Source organism: Otolemur garnettii, unplaced genomic scaffold (genome assembly GCF_000181295.1).
Source record: "Otolemur garnettii isolate 467f Iridium unplaced genomic scaffold, OtoGar3 scaffold00315, whole genome shotgun sequence".
In the NCBI taxonomy this organism is placed as follows: domain Eukaryota; kingdom Metazoa; phylum Chordata; class Mammalia; order Primates; family Galagidae; genus Otolemur; species Otolemur garnettii.
Genome location: NW_003852710.1, coordinates 313,904 through 325,178, shown reverse-complemented (window position 1 = coordinate 325,178; position 11,275 = coordinate 313,904). Strand labels below are relative to the sequence as shown.

At 38.0% G+C, this 11,275-nt stretch overlaps 1 protein-coding gene across 2 annotated transcripts in view; it reads left to right on the top strand.

Moving 5' to 3' along the window:
• The window catches only part of MARCH8 (membrane associated ring-CH-type finger 8), a 158,969-nt gene that overhangs the window by 43,148 nt on the left and 104,546 nt on the right, over positions 1–11,275 (top strand). The window lies entirely within an intron of this gene.

Sequence of the window (11,275 nt, the reverse complement as noted above, 5' to 3'; positions counted from 1 at the left end):
TTGCAGCCATCATTATTGTTTGGCGGGTCCTGGCTGGGGATTCGAACCCGCTACCTTAGGTGTATGTGGCTGGCGCCTTAGCCCGTTGAGCTATAGGCACCGAGCCATAAAGTTAAATATCTAAGTTGGACTCAGCTATTTGAGGAGTGTCTTAGTGCCTTAATTCACTTTTGAAATACCTACATTATCATTGTTCTCAGATTTTTAGCAGGTATAACTATTGTTTGGTTAAATGCCCTCCATATAGACAAAAATGCAGTGAAAAGCATATTACTGTTAATTCCATGTTGTCTTCTGTATCCATAGTGATGACAGTAGCGCTTCTTTACTACACCAAAATCAGGGACATATCTGGTTTTGTCTTTGTCCTCCCATAGCAGTGCCACAATGAAATAAAAAATCTCCCCAAACAAAATCCTACATATTTTAGGTGTACATTGTAAGTTGCTGCAAGCTACCATATTTAGTAAAGTATAAGGTATGCATTCATTCACATTTTAACATGTCTGAAATTGACACCTGGGAATGCCAGGTTAGGTGGGGCAATTATGTTGTATGAAAACTTTTTGTTGGCACCTTCTATAAGATCAGGCAAATGCCAGCAACTGAGATTCTTTGCAATATGGTTGTAAAACCTTGGGCAAACTGATTAACTTCTCTAAGTCGCAGCCAGGCATGGTGGCTAACGTCTCTAACCTGGCACTCTAGGAGGCTAAAGTGGGAGGATTACTTGAGCCAAGGATTTCGAGACTAGCCTGAGTTAAACAGATCCTGACTCTACAAAAAAATATATCTTTTTTTTAACTAGAGAAGTTAAAAAATTAACTTCTCTAAGCCACAGCCCGGTATGGTGGCACAAGCCTATTGTCCCAGCTCCTTTTTGGAGACTGAGATACGAGGATTGCTTGAGACCAGAAGTTGGAGGTTGCAGTGAGCTGCGATCCTGCCACTGTACCCTAGCCGCTAATAGGACACCCTGTATCTATCAATCAATCAATCAATCAATCCATCAATCAATAAAATGAAGATAAAAGTTCTTCTACCTTCTGACATTGCTGTGAAATTTAAATGACACGTGGATGTGAAGTACTTACAATTTGCAAATGCTTTCGTTTCCCGTTTTATTCCATCAGCATTATTATTCACAGGTGGTGAATGTCTCAGTATGTTCACTACTATATCATCTGTTCAAACCATTCATCCATCGGATTTCATTTTCCACTTCAGCATCGCTTATTTATTATTTAATATTGACTTTATTCTTTTTTATCTTTAGTAATGTTCTGAATTGTTCTAGATTTAAAAATGAACAAGTTTTTGTCATTTGTTTTTGAGTAAACTTTATTTATTTATGTTTTTAGAGACAAGAGTTTTATTTGGTCACCTTTGGTAGAGTGCTGTGGTGTTACAGCTCATGGCAACCTCTAGTTCTTGGGCTTAAGTGATTCTCTTGCCTTAGCCTCCTGAGTAGCTGGGACTACCGGCACCCACTACAATGCCCAAGTATTTTTTTTTGTTGTTGCAGTTTGGCTGGGGACAGATTCAAACCCACCACCCTTGGTATATGGGGCTGGTGCCCTACTCACTGAGCCCCAGTGAGTAACCAGGTGCCACCCTTGAGTAAACTTTAGTCTGGGATATATTTGTATGTTTTACAATTTCTTTATTCTTGGTGGTTACATTGTACATATTTTCAGGTTAATTCATTTTGAGATATATATATATATTTTTTTTCTTCTTTTTCTTTCAGTTTTTTTTTTTTTAAGAGACAGAATCTTACTTAATTGCCCTCAATAGGGTGCTGTGGTAGCGCCACACAGCTCACAGCAATCTCCAACTCCTGGGCTTAGGTGATTCTCCTGGCTCAGCCTCCCGAGTAGCTGGGACTACAGGCGCTCGCCACTCACTTTGATATTTTTAAATAACCTCATTGTTCTTTAAGTTAATAGTGTTAGCAGGCCAAAGCCAAAATAGCAAAACTTTGTTTCAGATTGCTTTTTGGTAGATGGCATATGGATGTCCCTCTGTTATGTTTCCTGAAATTTCTCAGAACTTTGAAGTTTAATTCTCGTCTTCATTTGAGTAAAGGGCAGGAGCAGGGTAATCTTTATACCTTAAGGTTTGTGCCTTGCTACCCAGTGGTCTGCTGAGGATTAGACAGTGCTCAGATGTGATGCGGTGGGAGGAGCCTTCTTTCCCGAATAAAGGGAATAATGCCTTGAGGTGATACTGTTAGTGCAATAGCGTTACAGTCTTACCAGATTCATTGCCTCCCACTACACTGAGATGGTGGGGATTATAGCAGAGAAAGAGTTTAATATCCAGATGCCATGTGAGGAGATGGGAGGAAGTTCACAAATTTGTCTTCCTGAGAATTTGTAAGAAAGGGTTTTTAAAGATAGTTTGGCAGGCAAAAGGCTAGGAAATTGAATCTGCTGATTGGCCAGAGAGGAACTTAGGACTGGGAAGCATAAATAGTCTTTGTGTGCTCATTCAGTTCCCAGGTTGTGAAACAACTTGAGTTGGTTCCTTGGTATGGGCCATTGGTCTGATTGGGTCAGTTGGTCCATCAGAATGCAAGTTCTGGAAGATACCTCACAGACTAGCCATAGGTTTCACAAGAGTGATATTATCTGTGGGAGCAATTTAAAAAGCCAAGAATTTTTAAGACTGTTAGCTATGTGACTTCTGAGTAGTAAGCAAATATAAGAAAGCAAGTTGGGGAACAGTGTCTGGTTATGTGTATATCTTATCTATGTCTGTACCTTTGCAGAGTTCAGGTCCCTACCACTGTTCCTACCTTATTGCCTCGTATTAACTTGAAACTTGTAGCATATTTGGATTCTGTGTGTGTGTGTAATGCCTGACCTATGCCTGAACTTCTGCTTCTATAGCTTGCTGCTTATCTAGTATTAGATTTTTTACTGAAAAGACTGACATTTCTTATCTGTAACTTTAATTTTCCTCTGTCTTAAAAGTGCTTAATTTTCAGTAATTCTTAATAACTTACAGTTGTGACCTTTTGGAATTACGCTTAAAGATATTAGTTCACATTTCACTATATTTGAATTTCATTACCATTTTGAACTAATTCTAATGTGCTTAGTCTGCTTCCGATGTTCAAAGGTCAGTGCTTTCTTCCCAATTGAAATGAATTGTATCAGGTTGAAAATATTAAATATTTGTTAGTGTTTTCTAAATTTCCACTGGGGCATTTGATAAGCATTTGAGACAGTGTTGGCTAATAGTTGGCTAATAGTTTTGAATTGTAAGTGAAATTCTCAGTCAGGAAAATTGATCCAACCAGCATTTATTGACTAGAATTCAGGGTTCCTCAAACTCTGGCCCGCAGGCCACATGCAGCCCGCCTAGGACATTCATCCGGCCCGTCAGGTGTTTTTTGCCTCTACTGCCTGTCCTGCTTTAGCAGCCGACTCATCCTGGGGCCCACAGTCTGGCCCTCCAATGGTCTGAGGGACAGTGAACTGGCCCCCTGTTTAAAAAGTTTGAGGACCCCTGGACTAGATCTTATGTGATAGGCATTGGGTGAGAGGGAGGGAGGGTAACAGACAGATACAGGGAAGTAAAATGAGATATGACAAATAATTCAGTAAGTGTAAAATTCCAACTGTGATAATTACTAATGAAATAGGGGTTCTTTGTTGATGCTGTTTTAAGGACCTATGAATGTGGAATTTCCTCCCTGAGCCTGGCCAGATGTTTGAGTAATAATGAGACCATGAGGCCAAGGAGGAGCCTGGAAGCAGAAAACAGCATCTATAAATAAAGGCTTGTGATGGGGAAGGAGCTGGAAAGTCTCAGGGGACTCAGCCACTGTTGCCAAACTGTAGAGGGATAGGGTGGCACATAGTGTGATGTTAGATAGATATATAGGGATTAAACTGCATATCATATGATAAGTTTATGTGTTAAATGAGAATATTGAGATATAATTTAGGTACCATAAAATCCACCTATTATAAATGTACAATTCAGCGAGGTTAGTAAATTTAGAGTTGTGCAGCCACCATCATAAAGGAAAAAATTGGTTCTCTGAGCTGTTGCTTTTATTTGACTATTAAAATGTTAAGTGATCATGATCTACAATTTGGTTTATTAGCTCTTGTCTTCATTTGTGAAATGGTTGTTCCTCTGTCCTACCTTCTTAATCTAAGGGGATTTTAATGTTTTTTGTTCTTCTATGAAAAACATGTTGACTTTCTGTCCAATATACTGCACGTATTTCTCAGTTTTAATTGCCTATTCATTTATTTATTTTGGTTTTTAATTATGAAATCATATCTACAAGCTTTTTTGGTGTTTTTTATATGTCAATACTAGCCTTAGAAAGTCATTATCTCTTTAATTCTTTATATATTCATTTGTAATTGAATTTCGTATTTTTCTGTTTTTTTAAACATTTTACTTTTATGTCCATTAGAAAATTTATTTCATTGAGTGAAGTGTTTGTAAATTGGCATTTTTGCCCTTCTAGATTGTTAACAAGTTGTACTAATACCATTTAAATAATTTTTAAAATTAATTTAAAAAGCAATTATGGATATTCATATAGTTGCATATATTAATAGGTTCTAACACCATTTATTAAACACTTCATCCCTTTTCCCCAAATTTTTGGCTATTTTTCTCTGTTGGTTGTGGTAGTCTTCTGTATAATTCAGACTCTTCCTGGGCTCTCTTCAGTCTTGTACCTGTGCCTTGCTGTTTAATGGTAATTGCCTTCTCCTCTTTTAGTATTTCATAGGACACATCTCCCTATTGCTTCTTCCCCAATATTTTTATTTGATTAGCTCCTTTATTCTTATGTATAACTTTAGGATCATTTTGTCACATAAAAAGTCTTGCTTAGACTTTGATTGGATGTACATTAAGTATGTGCTTTAATTTTGGTAGAACACACCTTTATTGTAGTAAATATGCTCTAAAATCGCAGAATCTTTTTCATGAAAACTTTTTTTTTTAAATTATTGATGATTCATTGAGGGTACACAGAACTAGCTTACATTAATTGCTTTTTTTAGATAAGGACCTTCTTATATTTGTGTTTGGCCTTCAAAAGGTATAACACATCCCTTGACCCTTTATCCCCTCCCTCTTTCCCTTTCTCAGCTTTCCCCCTCCCCCACACCCCCACCGTGTACTAGCACCTTAATTGTCCTCATATCAGCATTGAATACATAGGATTCTTATTTCTGCATTTTGTCATGCTTTACTAAGAATAATGTGTTCCACATCCATCCAGGTTAATACAAAGGACGTAGTCTCTGTCTCTTTTAGTGGCCCAATAGTATTCCATGGTATAGATATACCACAGCTTGTTAATCCATTCCTGAGTTGGTAGTCATTTAGACTGTTTCCAGATTTTGGCGATTGTAAATTGAGCTACAGTAAACAGTCTAGTGCAAGTGTTCTTGTGGTAAAAGGATTTTTTTTCTTCTGGGTAGTTGCCCAGCAATGGGATTGCAGGATCAAATGGGAGGTCTAGCTTGAGTTCTTTGAGGGTTCTCCATACTGCCTTCCAAAAAGGTTGTATTGGCAGTGCCTGTGGCTCAAAGGAGTAGGGCGCCCGCCCATATACTGAAGGTGGCAGGTTCAAACCCAGCCCTGGTCAAAAACTCCAAAAAGGTTGTATTAGTTTGCAGTCCCACCAGCAGTGTAAAATTTTTCCCTTCTCTCCACATCCATGCCAGCATCTGCAGTTTTGAGACTTTGTAATGTGGGCCATTCTCATTGGGGTTAGATGATATCTCAGGGTGGTTTTGATTTGCATTTCTTTAATAATTAGGGACAGTGAACATTTTTACATGTTTGTTAGTCATTCGTCTGTCTTCTTTACAGAAGGTTCTGTTCGTCTCTCTCTCTTGCCCAATGATCTAAGGGATTGTTGGCTCTTTTTATGTTTGTTAATTTGAGTTCTCTGTAGATTCTAGTTATCAAGCCTTTGTCTGAATCAAAATATGCAAATATCCTTTCCCAATGTATAGGTTTGTTTGCTTTGGTTGTTGTAACCTTAGCTGTACAGAAGCTTTTCAGTTTAAGTCCCATTTGTTTATTTTTTTTGTTGTTGTGATTGCCGCAGAAGTCTTCTTTATAAAGTCCTTCCCGAGGCCATTACCTTCTAGTGTTTTCCCCACACTTTCTTTGAGGATTTTAATTGTTTTGTGTCTTAGATTAAGGTCTTTTATCCATCTTGAATCAATTTTTGTGAGTGGATAAAGGTGTGGGTCTAGTTTCAATCTTTTACATCTGGATGTCCAATACTCCCAGCACCATTTATTGAATAGGTATTCTTTCTCCCAGTGTATGTTCTTGTTTGGTTTATCAAAGATTAGGTGGCTGTAAGATGTTTGTTGTATCTCTTTGTTTTCTATTTGGTTTCAAATGTTTGTGTTTCTTATTTTTTTGTGCCCATACCATGCTGTTTTGATCACTATGGCCTTGTAGTACAGCCTAAAGTCTGGTAGGCTGATGCCCCTGGGTTTGTTTTTATTAGTAAGAATTGCCTTCATTACATGGGGTTTTTTTGGTTCCATACAAAATGAAGAATTATTTTTTCCAAGTCTTGAAAGTGTGATGTTGGTATTTTAATAGGGATCACATTGAATCTGTAGATTGCTTTGGGAAGAATAGACATTTTAACAATGTTGATTCTTCCTAGCCATGAGCGTGGTATATTCTTCCATTTGTTGATATCTTCTACTACTTTTTTTCTTAGGGGCTCATAGTTTTCTTTATAAAGGTCCTTTACCTTTTTTGTGGGGGTATATTCCTAGGTATTTCGTTTTCTTTGGAGGTACTGTGAAGGGTATTGTGTCCTTGATTTCCTTCTCATCTTGGCTGCTATTGGCATATACAAAGGGTACTGATTTGTGGACATAAATAAAAATATATTTTTTATATTTGATATCCTGAGATGTTATTGTATTTTTTGATGACTTCCAGGAGTCTTGTGGTTGAGTCTTTGGGGTTCTCTAAGTATAAAATCATATCATCGGCAAAGAGGGCAAGTTTCATTTCCTCTGCCCCCCTTTGTACACCTTTAATTTCCTTCTCTTGCCTGATTGTATTGGCTAGAACTTCCAGCACTATGTTGTGTAGTAGTGGTGATAGAGAACACCCTTGTCTTGTTCCAGTCTTGAGCAGAAAAGCTTTCAGTTTTACTCCATTCAGTAAAATATTGGCTGTGGGTTTGTCATTGATGGCTTCAATCAGTTTAAGGAATGTGCCGCCAATCCCTATATTCTTAAGTGTCCTAATTAGGAAAGGATGTTGAATTTTATGAAATGCTTTTTCTGCATCTATTAAGAGGATCATATGGTCTTTGTTTTTGCTTCTGTTGATATGGTGAATTATGTTTATAGATTTGCATATGTTAAACTAGCCTTGCATCCCTGGGATGAATCCTACTGGATTGTGATGTATGATTTTTTAAATGATAAGCTGTAATCTATTCACTTGGATTTTATTGAGAATTTTTGCATCTATATTCAGTAGTGAAATTGGTCTGTAGTTCTTCTTTTTTGGTTGGGTCTTTTCCTAGTTTTGGTATCAGGGTGATATCTGCTTCATAGAATGTGTTGGGGAAGATTTTTTTCCTCCTCAGTTTTTTGAAATAATTTCTGCAGTATGGGTATAAGATCTTCTTTGAAGGTTTAATAGAATTCTGGTGTGAAGCCATCTGGACCAGGACATTCTATTGGGGGAGTTTTTTTATTGTTTCTTTAATCTCAGTGCTTGAAATTGGTCTGTTTAGAAGGTCTGTTTCTACTTGGTTAAGTCTAGGGAGGGGGTGTGATTCCAAGTATTGATCTATTTCCTCTACATTGTTAAATTTCTGGGCATAGAGTTTCTTGTAGTATTCAGAGTTAATCTCTTATATCTCTGTGGCATCTGTTGTTATTTTTCCTTTATCATTCCTAATTTGAGGTTACTAGAGATTTTAGTTTTCTGTTTCTAGTACGTCTGGCCAAGGGTTTATTTATGTTATTTACTTTTTCAAAAAACCAACTTTTTCTTTCGTTAATTTTTTGAATGTTTTTTTTGTTTTCAGTTTCTTTTTTTTTTTTTTTTTTTGAGACAGAGCCTCAAGCTGTCCCCCTGGGTAGAGTGTCGTGGCATTACAGCTCACAGCAACTTCCAACTCCTGGGCTCAAGCGAGTCTCCTGCCTCCGCCTCCCAAGTAGCTGGGACCACAGGCACCCGCCACAACGCCCGGCTATTTTTTGGTTGCAGCCGTCATTGTTGTTTTGGCGGGTCTGGGCTGGGGATTCGAACCCGCCACCTTAGGTGTACGTGGCTGGCGCCTTAGCCAGTTGAGCTATAGGCGCCGAGCCTGTTTTCAGTTTCTTAATCTCTGACTTAATTTTGGCTATTTCTTTTCTTCTGTTTGGTTTAGGGTCAGATTGTTCCTCTTTTTCCAGTTTAATAAGGTGGTTTGTAAGTGTGCTGATGCATTCACTTTCTGTTTTTCAAAGGTAGGCATCTAATGTGATAAATTTCCTCTCAGGACTGCTTTTGTCATATCCCAGAGATTTCAGTAACTTGTGTCTTCATTGTTGTTGTGTTTGAGGAAATTAACAAGTTCCTCTTTAATATCTTCCTTGACCCAACTATCATTCAGCATAAAGTTATTTAGTTTCCAAGACTTTGTTTGGGGATAAACAATTTTGATGGAGTTGAGCTTCACCATTATGGCTTTGTGGTCTGAGAAGAAACATGGTATAATTTCTATTCCTTTAACTTTGCTGAAGTTTGATTTGTGTATCCTAGGCTGTGATCTATTTTGTAGTATGTGGCATGAGCTGATGAGAAAAAGTATTCTTTTACCGTGGGATGGTGTGTTCTATATATGTATATTAATCCCATTTGCTCTAGGGCCACCTTTATGTCCTTTGTATCCTTGTTTAGTTTCAGTTTAGGGGATCTGCTCAGTTCTGTCAGAGGGGTATTGAGGTCCCTGACTATTAAAGTGTTATGGGATATCATATTGCCCAGATCCTTCAAGATCTGTTTCATATATCTGGGAGTGTTTAAGTTAATTGTGTAAATGTTTAGTTTTGAGATGTCTTCTTCTTGTATTGTTCCTTTGATCAGTATGAAGTGTCCATCTTTGTCTTTCTTAAGTTGCTTTGAATCCGCTTGTCTCTGAAAATAAGATTGCAACCTCTCCTTTTTTCTGATTTCAATTTGCTTGGTACACTGTTTTCCATCCCTTAACCCTGAGTCTAGATTTGTTCTTCAGGGCTAAGTGTGTCTCCTGGAGACAGCATATGATGGCTTATGTTTCTTCATCCAGTCAGCCAGCCAGTGCCTCTTCAATGGGGAATTCAATCCCTTGACATTTATTAAAAGTATTAATAGTTGTGGTAGAATTCTGTTCATCTTATTGTTAGGTAACTTGTTGTGTAGTTTAATCCTTTAGCTAAATTCTGGCCTCTGGCTTCTAGATGTATACTTTGGTGGTGATCCATTGTGGTGTTCAGTATTGAGATTAGGTCTAAGTATTTCCTGTAGAGCTGGTCTTGTGACAAATTTCCTCAGTGCCTGTATATCTGCAAATAATTTGAATTTTCCATCAATTTTTAAAACTAAGTTTGGTAGGATACAGGATTCTACTCTGAAAATTATTTTGTTTAAGGATGTTGAAGATGGATGACCATGCTCTCCTGGCTTGGAATGTTTCAGTTGAAAAGTCTGTTGTCAACCTAATGGTTTTGCCCTTGTAAGGCAATTGGTGCTTATTCCTAGCTGCTTGCAGGATTTTCTCCTTCAACTTGACTTTGGACAGGTTCATTACAATGTGTCTTGGAGAGGTTCTGTTAGCGTTGAGATGACCTGGGGGTTCAATATCCATCTGAAAGGAGTGTGTCAGGATCTTTAGTAAAACTTGGGAAGTTTTCATTTATGATAGTCTCCAGTAGGGCTTCCATACCTTTGGGACAGTCTTCTTCTCCCTCAGGGATTCCTATTATCCATATGTTTGAACACTTAGTGGCTTCTCGTAGTTCTCTAAGCTCCTGCTCTGCTTTCTCTCTCTTCTTTCCTGACTCTGTTACTACTTGTGTTAACTCAAGACTTTATCCTCTAGTTCTGATATTCTTTCTTCTCCATGGTCTAATCTATTTTTGATACTTTCTACCTCTTCTTTACATTCCCTGATTGTCTCCTTCATTTCTTTAAGCTTATCCATATCTTTTCTATAATCTACATATCTCTAGTCAGACTTTTGGTTCTGTCTTTCCATTTCTCTTCCAATCCCTTTATTGTCTTAATTATCCATATTTTAAATTCCCTTTCTGATAAATCCATTAATTCTTTCTAGGACTCATCTTTTTTTAAAACCTGCCTGTGTTCTCTTGGGGGAGTTGGTCTAATTTGGTTATTCATGGTGTCTGAATTTTTCTTTTGGTCGTTCCTCATGTGTGCTTTCTTCTTATTCACTTCCTTGTGCACCTTTTTCATTCTTACTTCCTCCTTTGCTTTAAGGTATCTTTTCTTCGAGTTTAGGTGAAGAAGAGTCCTCTTGGTATGGGGTCAGAAGGCAGGGAAGGGTTACAGCAAGCAAAGGGAAGCAAGAGAAAAGGAGGAAAAGAAGAAGAGAAACAGAAAACAAAAATAAAAAAGGGGGGAAGTATAGGAGAAAAGCAAAGGAAAGAAAAAGAAGAGAAAGAAAGGCAGAAAAGGGGGGGAAGGGAAGAAAATTGAGGAACAGGTGAGATGGAGGACAGGAAGGGAGGATGAGAATGATGGAAGAGATGTTGTTGTTCAACATGGTGCTGAGGCCATACCTACACCTCAAGGGTTGTGAGGAGCTGAGCTGGGTGGGTTCCTCAAAATTAGGTCCTCCTTATTTGTCTGTCCACAGCCAGACTTTTCCTCTGCCAAAAAGTAGGAAGAGAAGAAAAAGGGCAAACACAAAAACCAAGAAGGAAAAATTGGGTAAGGAAGAAAGAAAAAAAAATAGAAAAGTACTGCAGTGTGATCCTACTACTACTTTCTTCCTGGGGACAAGAGTAGAAAATTCTCCTGGCCTCTTTGAGCCAGGGTACTACTGTGTTCAACCTGCTAGACCACTGCTGTGTCACACTCCCCTCAGCAAAGAAAGGGTGGAAAGTGAAAGCAAAGGAAAGAAAAAAGAGAAAAAAATATATATGCATATGCATAGATAAAGGAAATTTAAATGTACTGTTGAATTAAATTAAGGGGATGGAGGGAGGTGGGATAAAGAAAGAAAGAAGAAAGGCAACAAACCAAG